General features: G+C 44.5%; 1 pseudogene; it reads left to right on the top strand.

Annotated features, from left to right (window-relative positions):
- Positions 1-17,338, top strand: part of LOC134431531 (sorting nexin-2-like) — a 193,108-nt pseudogene that overhangs the window by 65,539 nt on the left and 110,231 nt on the right.

Below are 17,338 nucleotides of genomic sequence, written 5' to 3'. Positions count from 1 at the left end.
GAATACACATTGCCTTGCAATCTAGGACAAAGCCTTGCTCCGCAAGAACTAAAACATCCCAGTGTTATCAACACTGTTTTCATCACAAATTCAAAACATAGCGCTATATGAACTGCTATGAAGAAAATTGACTCCATCCTAGCCAGATCCAGTACCATCTCCACCCCTTATTTCGTACTGTTTACATCATGCTCAGGTCCCACATTATCCCATTCATTATTAACTACCACCACTCTTCCCACCCTTTGATATACACACAGACATAATTCCTTTAGTCTTATGGGCCATCCCTGTAAAATGTCCATAAAATGGCAATAAAAATGTCTGTTGAGTCTATTTACTCTATGACTTTGGGGTCTGGCTGTTATGGTGGTCACTCAAAACAGGCAGAATTGTGCGTTGTGTTGGAATGTTGTGTAACAAAACCAGCTCTGGTTGCATCACTGCTGTACTTGCCTGCTTTCTCATGAGATTCATGCTTCATTGGTTTGTGTGATTCTTGCTGTAATATCTTTGACATATGGCAGCCCCAGAAGTGGTGACATACAGCACCATAAAACACTGGCATCATACAGCAAGTCCACAACAGAAGGCTCTTCCAAGAGGCCTGGCAGGGTAGATAGTTGTTTAATTTTCTTCATACTCAAGGCAGTTATACCAAAAGCCCACCTTGAAGTACCCTCTCCCAAGATAGTCTATGCCAAGGATGCATGTACCTTCCTGGCCAGTCACAATAGGATGCTTTTGCCACTCACTCCCAGTTAGGCTTACCTTAACCTACAACACAGACAGTTGTTCGGATTCCCCTATCACTCCAGAAATACAGATGGGTTGTGCTCCTTTGTAACCTGATGGCATTAGGGTACACTATACACTGGTGTCAACCACAGCCTTATACTGCTTTGAGTCCAGTGTGCAAGGCCACTGAACCCACACAGTCCAGTAAACCCAGTTGTTGCTTTCCTTCAACTGGCTGGAGGCAGGGCCCATTTATTTCTGGTTGGAGTATTTATTACTTATTTTTTGTAACTGCATACCAGAAGTCCCTTCTTTAGGGTTAGAAGTAAGATCAGCCCTTCTACTCTGCCAAATAGAAACTGAAGCAGTGATTTTCCTCTATGGACATTATTGGAATAATACCAATATAGCCGGATGGGACGTGCCTGAGCTTGTCTGGCCCTTGGTGCTGAACCAAATAGCAGCTACTGTGGTGGTTTCACCCCAGAGACACTTTTGGCTAGCTGGATGCTGCAGCTGGGCACTTGGAGGCAAGTCCAGGCATGCAGGAGCTCCGGTGGCTGTGGGATGGAGCTTCCCTGTAACAGTGTCTGCTCCTCGGGTTTACCTTTGGCAGAGAAGCTTTAAGGCGATGGTGAAGGAAAGGAGTCGGTTCTGATGGAGGGTTTTGATCCAAAGCTTTATTCTGGCCCACAGGCCTCTGAATCCAGCAACAGCTCCAACAGAACTCTCAAACCGCATGGTTGCTGGGTCTTTTAACCCCGGGGAGAGGGGGAGAAAAGGGGTAGGAATCCCACCAACCAGGTACATAGAAGGAGGTCTTAAGGTACAAAGGACACCTGGATGGTCCAATGCCCCTCCAGGGGTAGAGGGCATCCTTTGAATCTGCCAATCACTCAACGCCCTTCTGGAATTCCAGGATTGACAGACAGTACTCGGCAGGGGAAAGGAGAGGTGACACACATCTGGGAGGGAATTATCAGGGGAGGGACCCGAGGTTCTGGGGTAAACCCTGAAATCACAACACAACAGGGCATCTGTTGGCTGTTGTGAGAAAAACAGACTTGACTTGAAGTATTTGACTCAAATTTTAAGAATTAATTACTAATTTAGGTATTGGGGTGTCATGGTTTAGGAATGGTATTCCACAATTTAGTGCTGCCACCTAAACCACACCAGCACTTGCTTCCCCTCTCCCTCCAGTTAGAAGCAAAAAAGGCAAAGATCATGGGTTGAGATAAGAGCAATCTACTGGAAATAGCAATGAGATAAGAAAATTAAGAGTAACAGCAACAATACTAATAACAAAAGTGTACAAAGAGAGGGTGATTTACATGCAATATACTCACCAAGTCCGGGACAATGAAAAATAATGGCAAACAAACTCTCTGCCCACTGCTTTCCCTTGACTGGAAAGGAACACCCTTTATTCTCAGAGGCAAGAGAGAGTCCCTTTTCCCCACTATACACACACATACACACAAGTATTATTTCCATAGTCAATGGCCATCCTTCCAAGATGTCTGATGAGTTCATTTAGGCCATGACTGTGGCTTCTATATGTCCTTAATGTCTTTCAGGGCAGGAGGGCTGGTGTACTGTCAGCTGGTTGCAAGCTGCATCAGGAGCTCATGATGATGTATCTGGAGCAGTCTATATTCATTGTCCATGGTAGTTATGACAAACAGTGGCAGTGTCATTCAGCAACCAATATTATGCAATTCAACATTACAGACTGTTCTCAACCAAAAATCAAATCCCCTTGTGTTACACATCATGTTTCCCCATCCCACTGCATTACCCACCAAGTGCACCCAGGTCCTTGAGAAAAACAATCCCATGGATGGGTTTGTCTGCTTGAGGTGGCAAGTGCACCCAGGTCCTTGAGAAAAACAATCCCATGGATGGGTTTGTCTTTGCTTGAGGTGGCACTAATCCAAACTGTCTTCCCTAACTCATTTCTCATATGCACCAAGGGGACTTTATCCCCTCTACCATACATGGTAGTTTTGATTGGGCAGGGCCAGCTCAATTGGTAGGGCCTCTAATGTTAACTAACCAGGTGGACTTTGCTAAAGGTAGATTCCGATGTTTGAAGGTCACACCACTCATTGTTTTCAATTTGGTTTTTAACAGTCCATTGTACCATTAAATTTTCCCTGAGGCTGGTGCATGATAGGGAATATGATATACCCACTCAATATTGTGCTCTCTGGCCCAGGTGTCTATGAGGCTATTTTTCAAATGAGTCCTATTGTCCAAGTTTATTTTTTCCGAGGTTCAATGTCACCACAGGACTTGCTTTTCAAGGCCCAGAATGGTGTTCTGGACAGTGGTGTGAGGCACAAGGTACATGTCCAGCCGTCCAGTGGTTGTTTCCACCACTAAGCATGTAGCTCTTGTCTTGGTAGGTTTCTGTGAGTGTGATGTAATCAATCTGCCAGGCCTCCCCATATTTATATATAGTTTGATCATTGTCCACCATACCAGAGGGGCCTTACCCACTTAGGCCTGCTTGATTGCAGCGCATTTCACAGTTAGGGATAACCTGGGAGATGGTGTCCATGGTTAAATCTCCCCCTCAATCACAAGCCTATCTGTATGTTGCATCTCTTCCCTGATGACCAGAGGCGTCATGGGCCCAGTGAGCCATAAATCACCCTTATGTTGCCAGTCTAGATCCATCTGAGACACAAATCCTGGCAGTTTGATCCACCTGTCTGTTGTTACAATGTTCTTCAGTAGCTTGACTTTCAGGTCCGTGCGTGTCTACATAACATACTTTTACAGACAACTTCTCTATCCAGGCAGCTGTGTCTTGCCACAATTCCAATTGATCTTTTTCCATCAGTTTACCTCCCCCTCCCCAGAGCATTTGTTACCATCCATGAGTCAGTGTAGAGGTAGAGCACGGCCCATTTCTCTCATTCAGCCATATCTAAAGCCAACTGGATGGCTTTCAGCTCTGCAACCTTATTTGATCCACCTTGTCCTTCAAGCTTCTGCAACTCGTCATGTAGGACTTCATATGGCAGCTTTCCATTTTCGATGTATCCCTACAATATGGCAGGAACCATCAGTGAAGAGGGTATATGGTCTTTCACTCTCCAGTAGCTCATTATATGGTGGGGCTTCCTCAGCACAAGTCACATTTTCCTCCTCTAATAATGACGATAGTCTGAAACTGTTAGGAGAGTAACTAAGAATTAGAAAAGTACAAGGCCGTGGCTAATTCTAAGTCTTGCACCTGCAAGATAGCATGTCCTTGAGCCTAGCTGTAGTATGATAACAAATAGTGAAAGAGACATGAGAAAAGAGAGATGTAACCCCTAAGGAATGAAGAAGAGCTGATGCTGTAGTGTGGCCAATAGACGGTGTAAATTACAGAATATTCATAAGCTTATTACTTGCTGTATAAGTGTCTGATGCTCTCTTCAATAAACGGAGCTTGCTGAACACTCATATTGAGGGTCTCGAGCCTTCCCTGCACTGAGACAAATGGCCAGCTGCAACATGAAACTTTCACTTTTGGGCCAGTTCATGATGACTTTCAAGATCCCTGGGCTAGTGGGCTTTCTTATTTGAGCTCACTGTGTGACCAGCAAGACCCACTTACTCTGCGTAGCATCAGTGGCATTTATGTGGAGGGAACTTTCTCTTTGAACATCCAGCTGACAGTCAGGGTGCCAGGAGGTGTTATAGTAGCCTCCTCGAGCCAGGTCTCATAAGCTCTTGGAGGTCTATAACACACCCAAGAGAGCTCAGCTACCCTTGGAGGCATAAAAACCAGCAGGATGGCTTCTGTTGCAGTGTTGGAAACAAAAAGGTTTAATAAAAGGCAAAATAAACAGAGAAAAACTGAGAAAGGTGCAGGAGGTTCTTGCTCCTGGTAAAACACCTCACAAAAGTGATTAGTTTCTTTGTTCACTTCTTTTTCTAGTAAATTGCCCAGGCGGGACTTTTTGGCTTCTGTCCAATTGGCTATCCTTAAGTTTGAGGTGAAGTCCCCTAGGCCTGTGAGGTGGCTTTTTCACCTAATTAGGAAGAGAAACTTCTGGGCTTCTTTCCTTTTTGAGGGGACAAAGGATAGTTTTGTCACTCTGTCAACAGGGGGCACATTCCTACAAGGAGGAGCTGTGCTTTGGTGCCAATTACTTCTGAAGCAGCTCCAACCCCTTTCCTAAGATGCCAATATTTCTTTTTCCATTGAGGTGTGTCATGGTTGGGGGGGGTGGGAGGGGGGGGAGCTTAGTGCAGTGTGGGTGCATCTAAATTGCTATTCTATACCACTTACATTATCGCTGGGGGGCATAGTTTCGGGATGAAAATGACCCCACCCCAAGGAAGTGGCTGCCATTTTTGTCTTGCTCTCTCTCTCCAGTGGAGGGACTGTCAGGATCAGCCCCTGTGGACCTGGGTCCTTCTCCTGCCCCACCAGTCCCCTTCCCAGTTTTTTATAGAGCATGGCTACAGGACATGGTGCTGAAGGGAAAACAGCAAAACACAAATTGACATGTTGAACAGCAGCTCAAGTGGGGAGGCTGCCAGCAGGGAGCGGACCAGGGGTGTGGCCCCTAGTCCAGCCAAGGGGAGCCCAGATGACAGGAATGGAGTTGAGCCCCATCCAGCTGAGCTGACCTAAAAGGAGAATGGCAGAGCAATGGGAAAGTGACAGTGACCCACGGGGCTGACATCAAACACAGTGGAGTGGTGGAGGCAGCAGCACAGGCACCAGTGTGGAACTGAGCCCAGCAAAATGGCAGCACAACCTGACTCAGATGACCTACCTCTCCGTTCTCGGCTGTTGTCCCGGCCTGGTTAGGCTCAGGATGGCCTTGAGGCAGCCCGCGCTCCAAAGGATGAAAGGAGTCTTCAGGTTTTTCAGTTCTTCAGTGTTGTTTATTAATTCTTATCTACAATGTTGTCTCCCGGCCCGACAGAGATCCGCACAGCAAGTCAGCCATGGGCACACTGACCTCCCTCGGGGCGGCCGCTTATTTTTATACCAAAAACTACGTGTAGGATATTTACCTTTTCCTCCCAATACCTTTCACTCTTATTGACAAGTGCAAATTCAGTAAGAACCAATCTCAAAGTGCCACCATCACCATCAAGATGGATGACAAGAAGAAGAAGGACAGGACACGCCCCAATTCCTCCATCTTGTCTCCTAAAAGCCCCCTGTACCGAAATTCTAAAACCTGTGTTTTCACCCTATAATTAATCTATCCCTTCACCATTTATCTCCACGTGATCCTCTCGTCCTCACACAGGTGTCGCATCCCGTGCAGGGTCAAAGTCTAGCCACCAAGCACTTCTGGCATCGTTACAGGATTTCCAAGCCCCCCCAAGGGTTGTCTCGGCAACTCTGGACATCAGGAGTGATGTGCGGAGTTCCCACACCTACCATTGGGGGAGTTTTGTTCATTATTGTTTCTCATTGTTTCGGGCTGGGGGGGCGGAAAATATTAGCCATGGGACTGCCGTCACTATCTTGCCTTTGTTCCCGACAGCCAAGTGGCATGGCATGCGGGAATAGTCTCCATCTTATCTTTGCCTGGGGAAGCCATGTAGACATGGCCTACAGTAAGCATCCACCAACTTTTTCTGTTCCCAATGGCAAACACCTTTTTTGTGGGTAAAACATCTTCTCTTTTTGTATACTTTTGATATTAATATTGCTGTTGTTACCGTGAGTTTCTTATTCCATTGACTTTTGCTTTCAGTAAATTGTTATTTCAATCCATAATCTCTGCTTTTATCCCTCCCTTACCAGAAGGGGCAGGGGAAGAGGAGTGGCTTATTTGGAGTTTAATTTCCTGCTGGTGTTAAACCACCACAGGGTGTAACAGGCCTTGAATCCTTTCTATTCCCAACGCCAGAACCCCAGGGGTCATCCTCAAGTCTCCCCAGGTATTTTTAGGCAGACGCTCCAGAAAGGACCATTCTCCCCAGCTTGCAGTGTAGAGCACATTTTCACATCTTGTCCTGTCCTGACTGGCCCAAGGGCTACTGCATGAACAATCTCCTGCTTAATTTGTTCAAAAGCTTGTTGTTCAGGACCCCACTTAAAACCATTCACAGAATCACAGAATCACAGAATTTCAAGACTGGAAGAGACCTATAAGATCATCTAGTCCAGCCGATGTTCTAACTGTTCAACTAGATCATGGCAGCAAGTGCCACATCCAGTCTTTTTTTGAATTCTTCAAGAGATGATGCCTCTACCACCTCACTGGGTAAATGATTCCAGTATCTGACCACTCTTTCTGTGAAGTATTTCCTTCTTACTTCTAACTTACATCTAGCTTGACGCAACTTGAGACTGTGTCCTCTTGTTCTATCCGTTGTCGCCCGTAGAAAGAGGCTGACCCCCAGCTCACTAAAGCTACCCTTTAGGAAGTTGTAGAGAGTGATGAGGTCACCCCTTAGTCTCCTTTACTCCAGGCTGAACAACCCCAGCTCCCTCAGTCACTCTTCATATGGCTTGTGCTCCAAGCCCCTTACTAGTCTCGTTGCCCTCCTCTGGACACGCTCAAGTAACTCGATGTCCCTCCTAAAGTGAGGGGCCCAGAACTGGATACAATACTCCAAGTGAGGCCTCACCAGTGCCAAGTACAGGGGAAGAATGACCTCTCTGTTCCTGCTGGCCACTCCATTTCTGATACTGGCCAGGATGGCATTGGCCCTCTTGGCTACCTGGGCACACTGCTGGCTCATATTCAATCGACTGTCAACCAGCACCCCCAGGTCCCTTTCCACCTGGGCACTATCCAGCCATTCCGTCCCCAGCTTGTATCGGTGCTGGGGGTTATTGTGGCCGAAGTGCAATACTCGGCACTTGGACTTATTGAACTTCATCCCGTTTGATTCTGTCCATACGTCCAGCCGTTCCAAGTCTCTCTGGAGAGCCCTACACCCCTCCAGTAGATCTACACTCATTCCCAATTTAGTATCATCGGCGAATTTACTAATAAAAGACTCTAAGCCCTCATCCATGTCGTCAATAAAAATATTGAACAAAGCTGGTCCCAACACAGACCCCTGAGGGACACCACTGGTGACTGGTCGCCAGCTGGATGTGACACCATTCACCACCACTCTCTGGGCCCGGCCATCCAGCCAGTTCTGAACCCAGCAAAGGGTATTCCTATCCAGACCACGGCCAGCAAGCTTGTCTAGGAGTATGCTATGGGAAACAGTGTCGAAGGCCTTGCTGAAATCCAGAAAAACAACATCTACAGCCTTCCCTGCATCCACTAGCCGGGTTACCTGGTCATAAAAGGTGATCAGGTTAGTTAGACATGATCTACCCCTCCTAAATCCGTGCTGGCTGGGTCTGATACCCTGGCCATCCTGCAAATTTTGCATGATGGCGCGTAATATAAACTGTTCCATTATTTTGCCAGGTATAGAGGTCAGACTGACTGGTCTATAATTGCCAGGATCATCCTTTGCACCCTTTTTGTGAATAGGTATCACATTGGCCAGCTTCCAGTCATCCGGAACCTCACCAGTAATCCATGACTGTTGGTAAATGATAGAGAGTGGCTTTGCAATCTCATTTGCCAGCTCTCTCATTACCCTGGGGTGGATCCCATCTGGTCCCATAGATTTGTGAATGTCCAAGCATTTCAATAGTTCTATAACTGCCTCTTCTTGGATAATGTGGGGACCATTCTGTTCCCTAAAACCATCAACCAGTCCAGACGGACAGGAGTCTTGAGGGCAAGTCATCTTCTCATTAAAAACCGAGGCAAAATAGGCATTAAACACTTCTGCCTTCTCCTCGTCTGTAAATACTAAATTCCCACCTTTGTCCAGTAAGGAACAAAGGCTGGTCCTACCTTTCTTCCTACTATTAATATATTTATAAAAACATTTTTTATTATCCTTAACAGCGGTCACTATCCTGAGTTCAAACTGGGCTTTGGCCTCCCTAATTTTTTTCCTGCATACTCTAGCAGCCCTCTTGAATACATCCTTGGAGACCTGACCCTTTTTCCAACTCTGATACGTCCTCTTTTTATTCCTAAGTTCTTCCAAGATCTCCTTACCCAGCCAGGCTGGACGTTTGCCCCGTTGACTGATCTTTCAGGATACAGGAATGGTTTGTTCCTGCGCCCTCAAGATCTCTGCCTTGAAGTAAGCCCACCCTTCCTGAACTCCTTTATTTTTAAGGGCGGCTTCCCAAGGGACGCTCTGAATTAATCTCTTAAACAGGCCAAAGTCCGCCCTCCGGAAGTCCAGTGTATGAGTTTTACTGGTGCTCTTCCTAATATCGCCAAGTATTGAAAACTCTATTATTTCATGGTCACTCTGCCCCAAACGACCTCCAACCATCACATCCCCCACCAGCCCATCCCTGTTTGTAAATAACAAATCTAATGTAGTCCCTTCCCTGGTGGGTTCATCTACCAGCTGTAACAAAAAGTTATCCTCCGTAGTTTCTAAGAATTTTCTGGATTGCCTCTTTACTGCTGTATTAAGTTCCCAGCAGATATCTGGTAGATTAAAGTCCCCAACAAGAACAAGGGTTGATGATCTTGAAACATTGCACAACTGCTTATAGAATAAATAGTCTACTTCTTCTTCTTGATCGGGTCGACGATAACAGACTCCCAATATGATGTTGGCGTTGTTGGTCTTCCCCTTGATTCTTATCCATAAACATTCGACACCTTCTTCCTTTGTTTCAATTTCAATGGCATTGAAGGTTTGCTTAACATAAAGAGCTACGCCACCTCCTCTTCTTCCTTTTCTATCTCTCCTGAAGAGTCTGTATCCAGCCAATGTAGTACTCCAGTTATATGAGTCATCCCACCACGTTTCCGTGATGGCAACTACATCATAGCTTTGCAGTTGTACCATGGCCTCCAGCTCTTCTTGTTTATTGCCCAAACTGTGTGCATTTGTATACATGCACCTCATCTGGGCAACTGAGTTCACCCCTATCTTACGTTTGCAATTCTTGGGCCTGTTTCCAGTTAGCTCAGCTGGTTCCCATTCCCCCTTCAAGCTTAGTTTAAAGCTCGCTCAATGAGGTCTGCCAGTTCATGAGCTAAAATCCTTTTGCCCTTAACGGAGAGGTGTACCCCATCTGATTCCAGCAAAGAAGATGCTGTAAAAGTTTCGCCTGCTCGGATGATAAGGGTGTACAATCTGCTTGTAATCTGGAATTGGTATCCTCCAAAAACCCTCAGTGCTTAGGAAAGCCTGTGTTTCCCTCTTGCTGGTTGGTGGGACATAGCTGCTAATTTGTTGACCATGTCCATTGGAATCTGATGATGTCCATCTTGCCATTTTACTCCTAAAACCTGAATTTCCTGGGCAGGTACCTTGACCTTACTTTGCTTTATTGCAAAATTGGCCTTCAGGAGGATTTGAATTATCTTCTCTCTTTTCTCAAAACTTCCTCTGCTGTGTTGCCCCATGCGATGATGTCATCAATATACTGCAAGGGTTCTGGAGCCTCACCCTTTCTTCTGGTGCAGTCTGGATGAGTCCATAGAAAATAGTGGGGCTGTGTTTTCACCCATGGGGTAGTCAGTTCTAGGTGTACTGGATGCCACTCCATGTGAAAGCAACCTGTGGCCTGCACTCTGTTGCTAAAGGAGTGGAGAAAAATACATTTAGCAGTATTGATGGTGGCACATTGTGAGGCAGTGTCAACTAAAGCCTTATACTCTTGTGGGTCTCATGTGTCAGGCCATCAGATCCCCACAGTCCAATAGGTCTAATTGTCTCTTTCTTCCACCTGGCTGGAGGCAGAGCCTCTCTAGTCCTGGTCATAGTAGTCATTGCTCATTTCTTGTAAATATGAACTGGAGGTCCCTTCAAAAGAATCGGACATAACATCATCCCTTCTATTCTGCCTGAGGACTTGCCCACGGGAAACTGGAGTGGCATTAATCTGTCAGAATTCAGGACATCCCTCTGGCTGTCCTGGACTGCCAAGACCCCTGCCAGGGGGCTCAGAGAACCTGGCACAGAGCCCAAGATGCTTGTGGTTTTGATTATGACCCATGGAGCAAATTACCAACCTTATATGAAGATCTGCAACTCACAACAGTTTAAGTAGAATGATAGTGAATTTATCATGGGGTGGAAAAATATATTTTTAGGGTTTTTAGAATGGGGGTTCAAGGGGCAAGATGGACGGATCTGGGCGTGTCCAGCCTTTCTCCTTCTTCTTGGCCTCCATCTTCTGGTGTGATGTTGGTACTTTTAGATTGGTTTAGAGTAGAAGCTCACTGTCTAACATAGGTGATAGGTATTGGAAAGGAATTGTAAATATTGTTTACATAGTTTTTAGTATAAAAAGATAACACCGCCTCTGAGGCAGGCAGGGTGCCTCTGACTGTCTTGCTGAGAGGACCTCGGCTGGACAGGAGAAAAAATTTTATAGATAAGATACAATAAACAATCTTGAGACCAAGAACTGAAGAGCTCTGACTCCTTCTTTGAGCACCAGACTGGGAAAAGAGACTTTCTAACGTATCTCAGGGTCACTCTGACCAGCTAGAGATCCCGAGATTAATCCTTGAAGAGTTTCCTGCAGTGGCTATTCTTCCTCTCAACTCATGTACCCATGCTGCTAGGGCAGAGGTGGGTTTTCCATCACATTTCCTTATGTCCTCTCCATGGTCATGCAGGTAAAACCACAGGTTACTTCATGGTGTGTACCCTCTCTCTTGATCAGGAGGTCACTTGCTCCCAATAGCAGAGACTGGTATATACTGGAGGGGTATGGGACATTTCCTCTCTAGTTTGCTCCAGTCTTTCAAGTCTGTCTGCCGGCTTTGATACTCTTTCCACAGTGAAGGGGCAGCTCGGTAGGGAGGAAAAAGATGATCTTCATATTGACAGAGTTGGGTAGTCACCTGATGCACTCTTTGTTTTCTTTCTTTCATTGACATCAATTCCAGTGAGTTGGCATACAATGATGGTGTGCTCCACGCAAACTTCTGCCACATGGATTGTGTACGCTGGATCTCATCTGGATTGACAGAGGACTGCTCATTATTTGTTTCCCTATAGATTACCTCCAACAAGAACACACTTTCCTTAACATCCAAAGGGATTTCAAAATTCTCAAAAGCTGTTGTAACATGCCTCAAGGAAGAAAAGGGAGTGAAAGACTGGAGAAAATCATCCTTCCCTGTTCCCCACACAGGCTGGGTATGATTATTAATAGATTCCCAGATAGCACTCCAGGCCAGAGCAGGAGAGCAACACTGAATACATATCCCAAAATATCCTCATTTCTCTTGAAGTTATCATGTGATAAACTGATATCCCACAGTACAGCAACAAAGTAATGCTGATTCTTTTCCCACTCTGGAACAGCTCCCCGTGAGGAGCACATATGGGAATATATACAGGATTAGGTACCATACCCACACAAACAGACCAAACAACATTGCGACCAATGACTCCATATTTAATTACGGCAAATGCTTAGATCAAATTTGTTTCTAACCCACTCTGGGCAGATCTGTTGTTATCTCAACCCTTTATGCACCATGTTAGGCACCAATTAAGGCTGTCAGTGATTTAGGAATGGAATTCACCAATTTAGTGTTCCCACTGAAACTGCACCAACACTTGCTTCCCCTCCCCCTCACATTTGAAGCACAAAAGGCAAAGATCACAGGTTGAGATAAGAACAATTTGCTGGAAATTGCAATGAGATAAGAAAATTAGCAGTAACAGAAACAATACTAATAACAAAAGTATACAAAGAGAGGTTGATTGTCCTGATTTCAGCTTCAGTAGCTGGTACAGTGCTCTTTTGGATTCAGAATGAGAATAGTGGTGATAACCCACTGATGTTTTGGCTTTTGCTTAGCCATGTTTATCCTGAGTCAAGGACTTTTTTTTTTTCTTGTCTCATGCTCTGCCAGTGAGGAGGTACACAAAAAACACAAACTGAGAGGAAGCATTGCCAGGACAGGTGACCCAAACTCACCAAAGGGATATTCCACACCATAGAACGTCATGCCCAGTATATGAACTGGGGGAAGTCACCCGGAAGGGTGGCCAATCTGGGTTTGGGAAGGGGGATCGGGCAATCAGTCAGTGGGTAGTGAGCAATTGCATTGTGCATCACTTGTTTTTCCCTTATTGTTATCATTTTTAATTATTAGTGTATTTGATTTTCTTTTCAATCATTAAACTGTTCTTAACATACAAGTTTTACTTTGATTCTCCTCCCCATTCCACCAGGGTTGGGGGAGAGAGAGGGGTGGTTGAGTGAGTGGCTGTGTGGTGCTTAATCTCCATCTGGGCTTAAACCATGCCAGTGATTCACCAAGCCCAAGATAAGGGAAAAAATGGTGGACAGAACCTCTGCCCACGATGCTTTCCTTCAACCAGAAAGGAATGTCCTTTCTTCTTGGAAGTGAGAGGGAGTACCTTTCCCCCACACCTGGCAATAACATAAGATAGTATTGAATAACACAGTTTCTTGGCCATGCCCCCTCCCACTGATGTGGGCTGGAACCAGGAAATGGGGGGGTAAAAAAAAGAAGACAAACACTTAAAGAAAACACTTTCCCTCTGTCTTTCTCCAGCTTAACTTCAGGCCAGACACTTATTGTCCCCCCTTCATAGTCTTTACTCCTCCTATTATTGGTGCATCTTACACTCAGTCCCTTTTCAGTGAGGCCACAAATCCACAAATGGTGCAGGAGGTTGGGATTGAGACATAGGGGCTTTGTTCTGCCACTCCTTGTTCCTTAACCTTATCTTCCACTTCTCTTCCCTTCTACTTGTTTCCTGTGCTGTGGCATGGGTCCCTCCACAGGCTGCAGTCCCTTCAGGGATGTACCTGCTCCAGCATGGACTTGCCCCTACTGCTCTGTCCTTGTTTCTGTGTTTTTATAGAGGCATCACAAACTTCTCTGAGTCAGCTTTGGCATGTGGTGGGTCCATTGTTAAGCTGAATGGAACCAGCTGTGACCAACATTGGATAGAACTTGACCATCTTCCATAAATATCACCCCTGCAAGACCTGACCCTCTCCCCCCCCCCACACGCATAGCTTTGCCATGTATACCCAATGCATTAATTTAAAAGGAACCCTAAAAAACAACTCAAACCAAAAAATCCTCCACATTTCTTTTTAGAAATAAAAAATAATATAATCAAAATATTAATTATGAGCATACCAAGCAATATACTTATAAACTAAGATTTAATTTCTTGTTCTGCTTTATTGTAGTAACTGTTTTCTTCAGAGCACAAGTGGCCAGTGAAACTGTCACATTTATTTAGATTGTCTTCATAAATGCAAATTCAACTAGTTACTAAAAACCTTTGATCACAATAGATGTATTACAGGAAATTGCATATTTCATAGTTCTGTTCCCACAAAAGTGTGCAGCATACAGTGTTTGTGTTCTTTGCATTCCTATGTGGTGTTTTCATTGTAATTTGGCTTAAGATTATCTGAGCTTAATCTTTCAGTCATATCGGTTAGATTAATGATTTCTTTATGATAACATAACATTAGCATGATGCACTCTTCTTCAAAGGCATGACCAAGGTGAAAATAGGCAAGGAAGATTCTTCATCTGCTGAATTTGTAGAAAAAAGAAGAGCAGCATTAGAAAGGTAATGTATGTATCTAACTAAAACTTGTTTAGCGTCAAAAGGAATTTTAATATATTACATGGAGTCTGTAACTGGGATCTGAACCACTTGTACTTAGGTGGATTCTGGAGTCTGTACACAGTTTCACAACTTTTGTGTAGAAATGGAATACTTTACATTAATAGGAAATATATAGGGAAAATTATAGTTACCTTTTTTCAAACAGGTAACTTGTTAAAACTGAGGTTGCAGAGTTCCAGTAAGAAAAACTTTTTTCAACTTACTTAAACACTGTAATTTTAAGGCATTAAATCACTTCAGTGAAACCATTTTATATAAAATTGACTGTTGGGCAGGGGGAAGGATGAAAGAAACCTTTAGTCAGTTGAAACTATAGAATAGTGGAATCATAGAATGGTTGGAAGGGACCTTAAAGATCATCAAGTTCCACCCTCCCAGCCATGGGCAGGGACACCTTCCACTAGACCAGGTTGCTCAAAGCCCCATCCAGCCTGGCCTTGAACACCTCCAGGGATGGGGCATTTCTGTGAGCAGAGTGGGAGCTTCAGACAAAGTTTATTAGAGAAACCTTTATTAGAGTCACAAGGTGCAGAAAAGACCCCTTTGCTTTCTAAACTCCTTCTCAGAGAGGAGTCTGGGTGTGGCTGGATCCAATCCTAGTCACAGACTTGGTCAATTACACCTATACAATCTTTTAGACATAAACCATTGTTTATGTCTAAAAGATTGTATAGGTGTAATTGAACCTTTATACAACTTTGTCCCACAGGATTGAGGATGCCAACCCAGATATATTTATATAAAAATCATTTGCTTATTATTATAATGTTTAAACAAAATATCTTAATCAGAATTATTTACTACATAGTATAGTAACTATAGCTACTAGTAAAATAGCTATAACTATTAGTACAGTATAGTGCACTATTTTAAAAGCAATATTAAAGCAATTATATTAAAGATAGCAAATTATTATATTAAAGATAGCAAAAATATTTATTAAATTGAGATTGATGTTGCTCACCCATACCTAGGGAGTGTGGGCAAATCTCTTTCACTCAGCTTCAAGGAGTAAACTTGAGGGATGTCCCCCTCAAGGGGGGAAATCTCCACACATAGTCCAAGAAGAGATATGTTAGAAGACCCTGTAAGTTAGAAAGTGGGACTGGGATTTTATAGTATGAAGTACTGGACTGTTAGTCATTAGTCTCCAGGCTATCTGTGTCAGGTTAGCAACTTTAGGTAAGTTTTCAGTAGTATCCCTTGTTTGCTCCTTTATTAGGAACTTTGCCAAGTCTGCCATATCTTCACCTTGCTATCAGGTTATTTAACTTCGGGATTGATGAGTCAGACTAGTTTCAGCATTCTTCAACACCAAAAGCAGCATGACCTCCCTTCTCCATCCACCACTGGAAGCTTTGCAAATAGGGCATTATTTGAATTATTTAACCCTCACTCCAGGCAGAGCATCCTGCTGCAAGGGCTTCCACAGCTTCTCTGGGCAACCTGTTTCAGTGCCTCACCACCCTCACAGTAAAGAATTTCTTCCTAATATCTAATCTAAACCTACCTTCCTTCAGTTTGAAGCCATTCCCCCCTGTCCTGTCACTACATGCCCTTGTAAAAAGTCCTTCTTCAGTTTTTTTGTAGGCTCCATTTGGTACTGGAAGGCTTCTATAGGGTCTTCCCAGTGTATTCCCTTATCCAGGCTGAACAAGCCCAACTCTATCAGCCTGTTTTTACAGAAGAGGTGCTCCAGCCCTCTGATCATCTTTGTGGCCCTCTGGACCTGCTCCAACAGGTCCATGTCATTCTGGTGCTGAAGACTTCAGACCTGGATGCAATACTCCAGGTTGGGTCTCACCAGGGCAGAGTAGAGGGGGAGAATACCCTCCCTCAACCTGCTGGCCATGCTTAAAAAGATATTATTGGTTTGCTGGGCCACAAGCGTGCATCGCCAGATCATGTCAAGCTTTTCATCCACCAACATTTCCCAGACCTTCTTTTCAGGGCTGCTTTTAATCCATTCTCTGCCCAGTCTGTACTTGTGCTTGGGATTGCCCTGACCCATGTGCAGGAACTTGCACTTCAACTTGTTGAACTTAATGAGGTTTGCACAGGCCCACCCATCAAGCCTATCAAGGTCCCTCTGGATAGCATCCCTTCATTTCAGCATGTTGACTGTACCACTCAGCTTGGTGTTATTGGCAACCTTGCTGAGGGTGCACTCAATTCCATTGTCCATGTTGCTGACAAAGATGTTAAATAATGCCAGTCCAAATATGGACCCCTGATGAAGACTACTTGTCACTGGTCTCCACATGGACATTGAGCCATTGACCACAGCTGTGTGCAAACATTCAGTTAATTATTATCCACCAAGTGGTCCATCCATCAAATTCATGTATGTCTAGTTTAAAGACAAGGATGTCATGCAGGGCAGTGTCAAATGTTTTGTACAAGTTGAGGTAGATGACAACAGTCACTCATCCACCATCACTGTAATCCTGTTGTAGAAGGCCATCAAATATTTCAGTCATGATTTTCTCCTAGTGAAGTCATGGTGGCTGTCACCAAGCACTTCCTTCTTTTCCATATGCCTTAGCATAGTTTCCAGAAGGATCGACTCCATGAATTTGCCAGGCACTGAATTGAGACTGACCAGCCTATAGTTCCCTGGGTCTATCGTTTTCCCCTTTTTAAAAATGGGGGTTATGCTTCCCCTTTTTCATTCAGTGGGAGCTTCACCAAACTGCCACAACAGATATGATGGATAGTGGTTTAGCCACTTTGCCAGTTCCTTCAAGACCTGCATATGCATCTTATCACGTCCCATTGACTTGTGCACCTTCAGGTTCCTTAGATAGTCTCAAACCAGATCCTCTCCTACAATGGTGTTACAACACATCCCGGGAAATGAGAGTAAGCCAGGTTCTTGTTAATACATCTCTTGGGGTGGATTAGAATTAAACAACATTGGATG

Source organism: Melospiza melodia, chromosome W (genome assembly GCF_035770615.1).
Source record: "Melospiza melodia melodia isolate bMelMel2 chromosome W, bMelMel2.pri, whole genome shotgun sequence".
NCBI classification, from domain to species: domain Eukaryota; kingdom Metazoa; phylum Chordata; class Aves; order Passeriformes; family Passerellidae; genus Melospiza; species Melospiza melodia.
The sequence above is the reverse complement of the archived record's forward strand: the minus strand, read 5'-3'. Positions and strand labels throughout refer to the sequence as shown.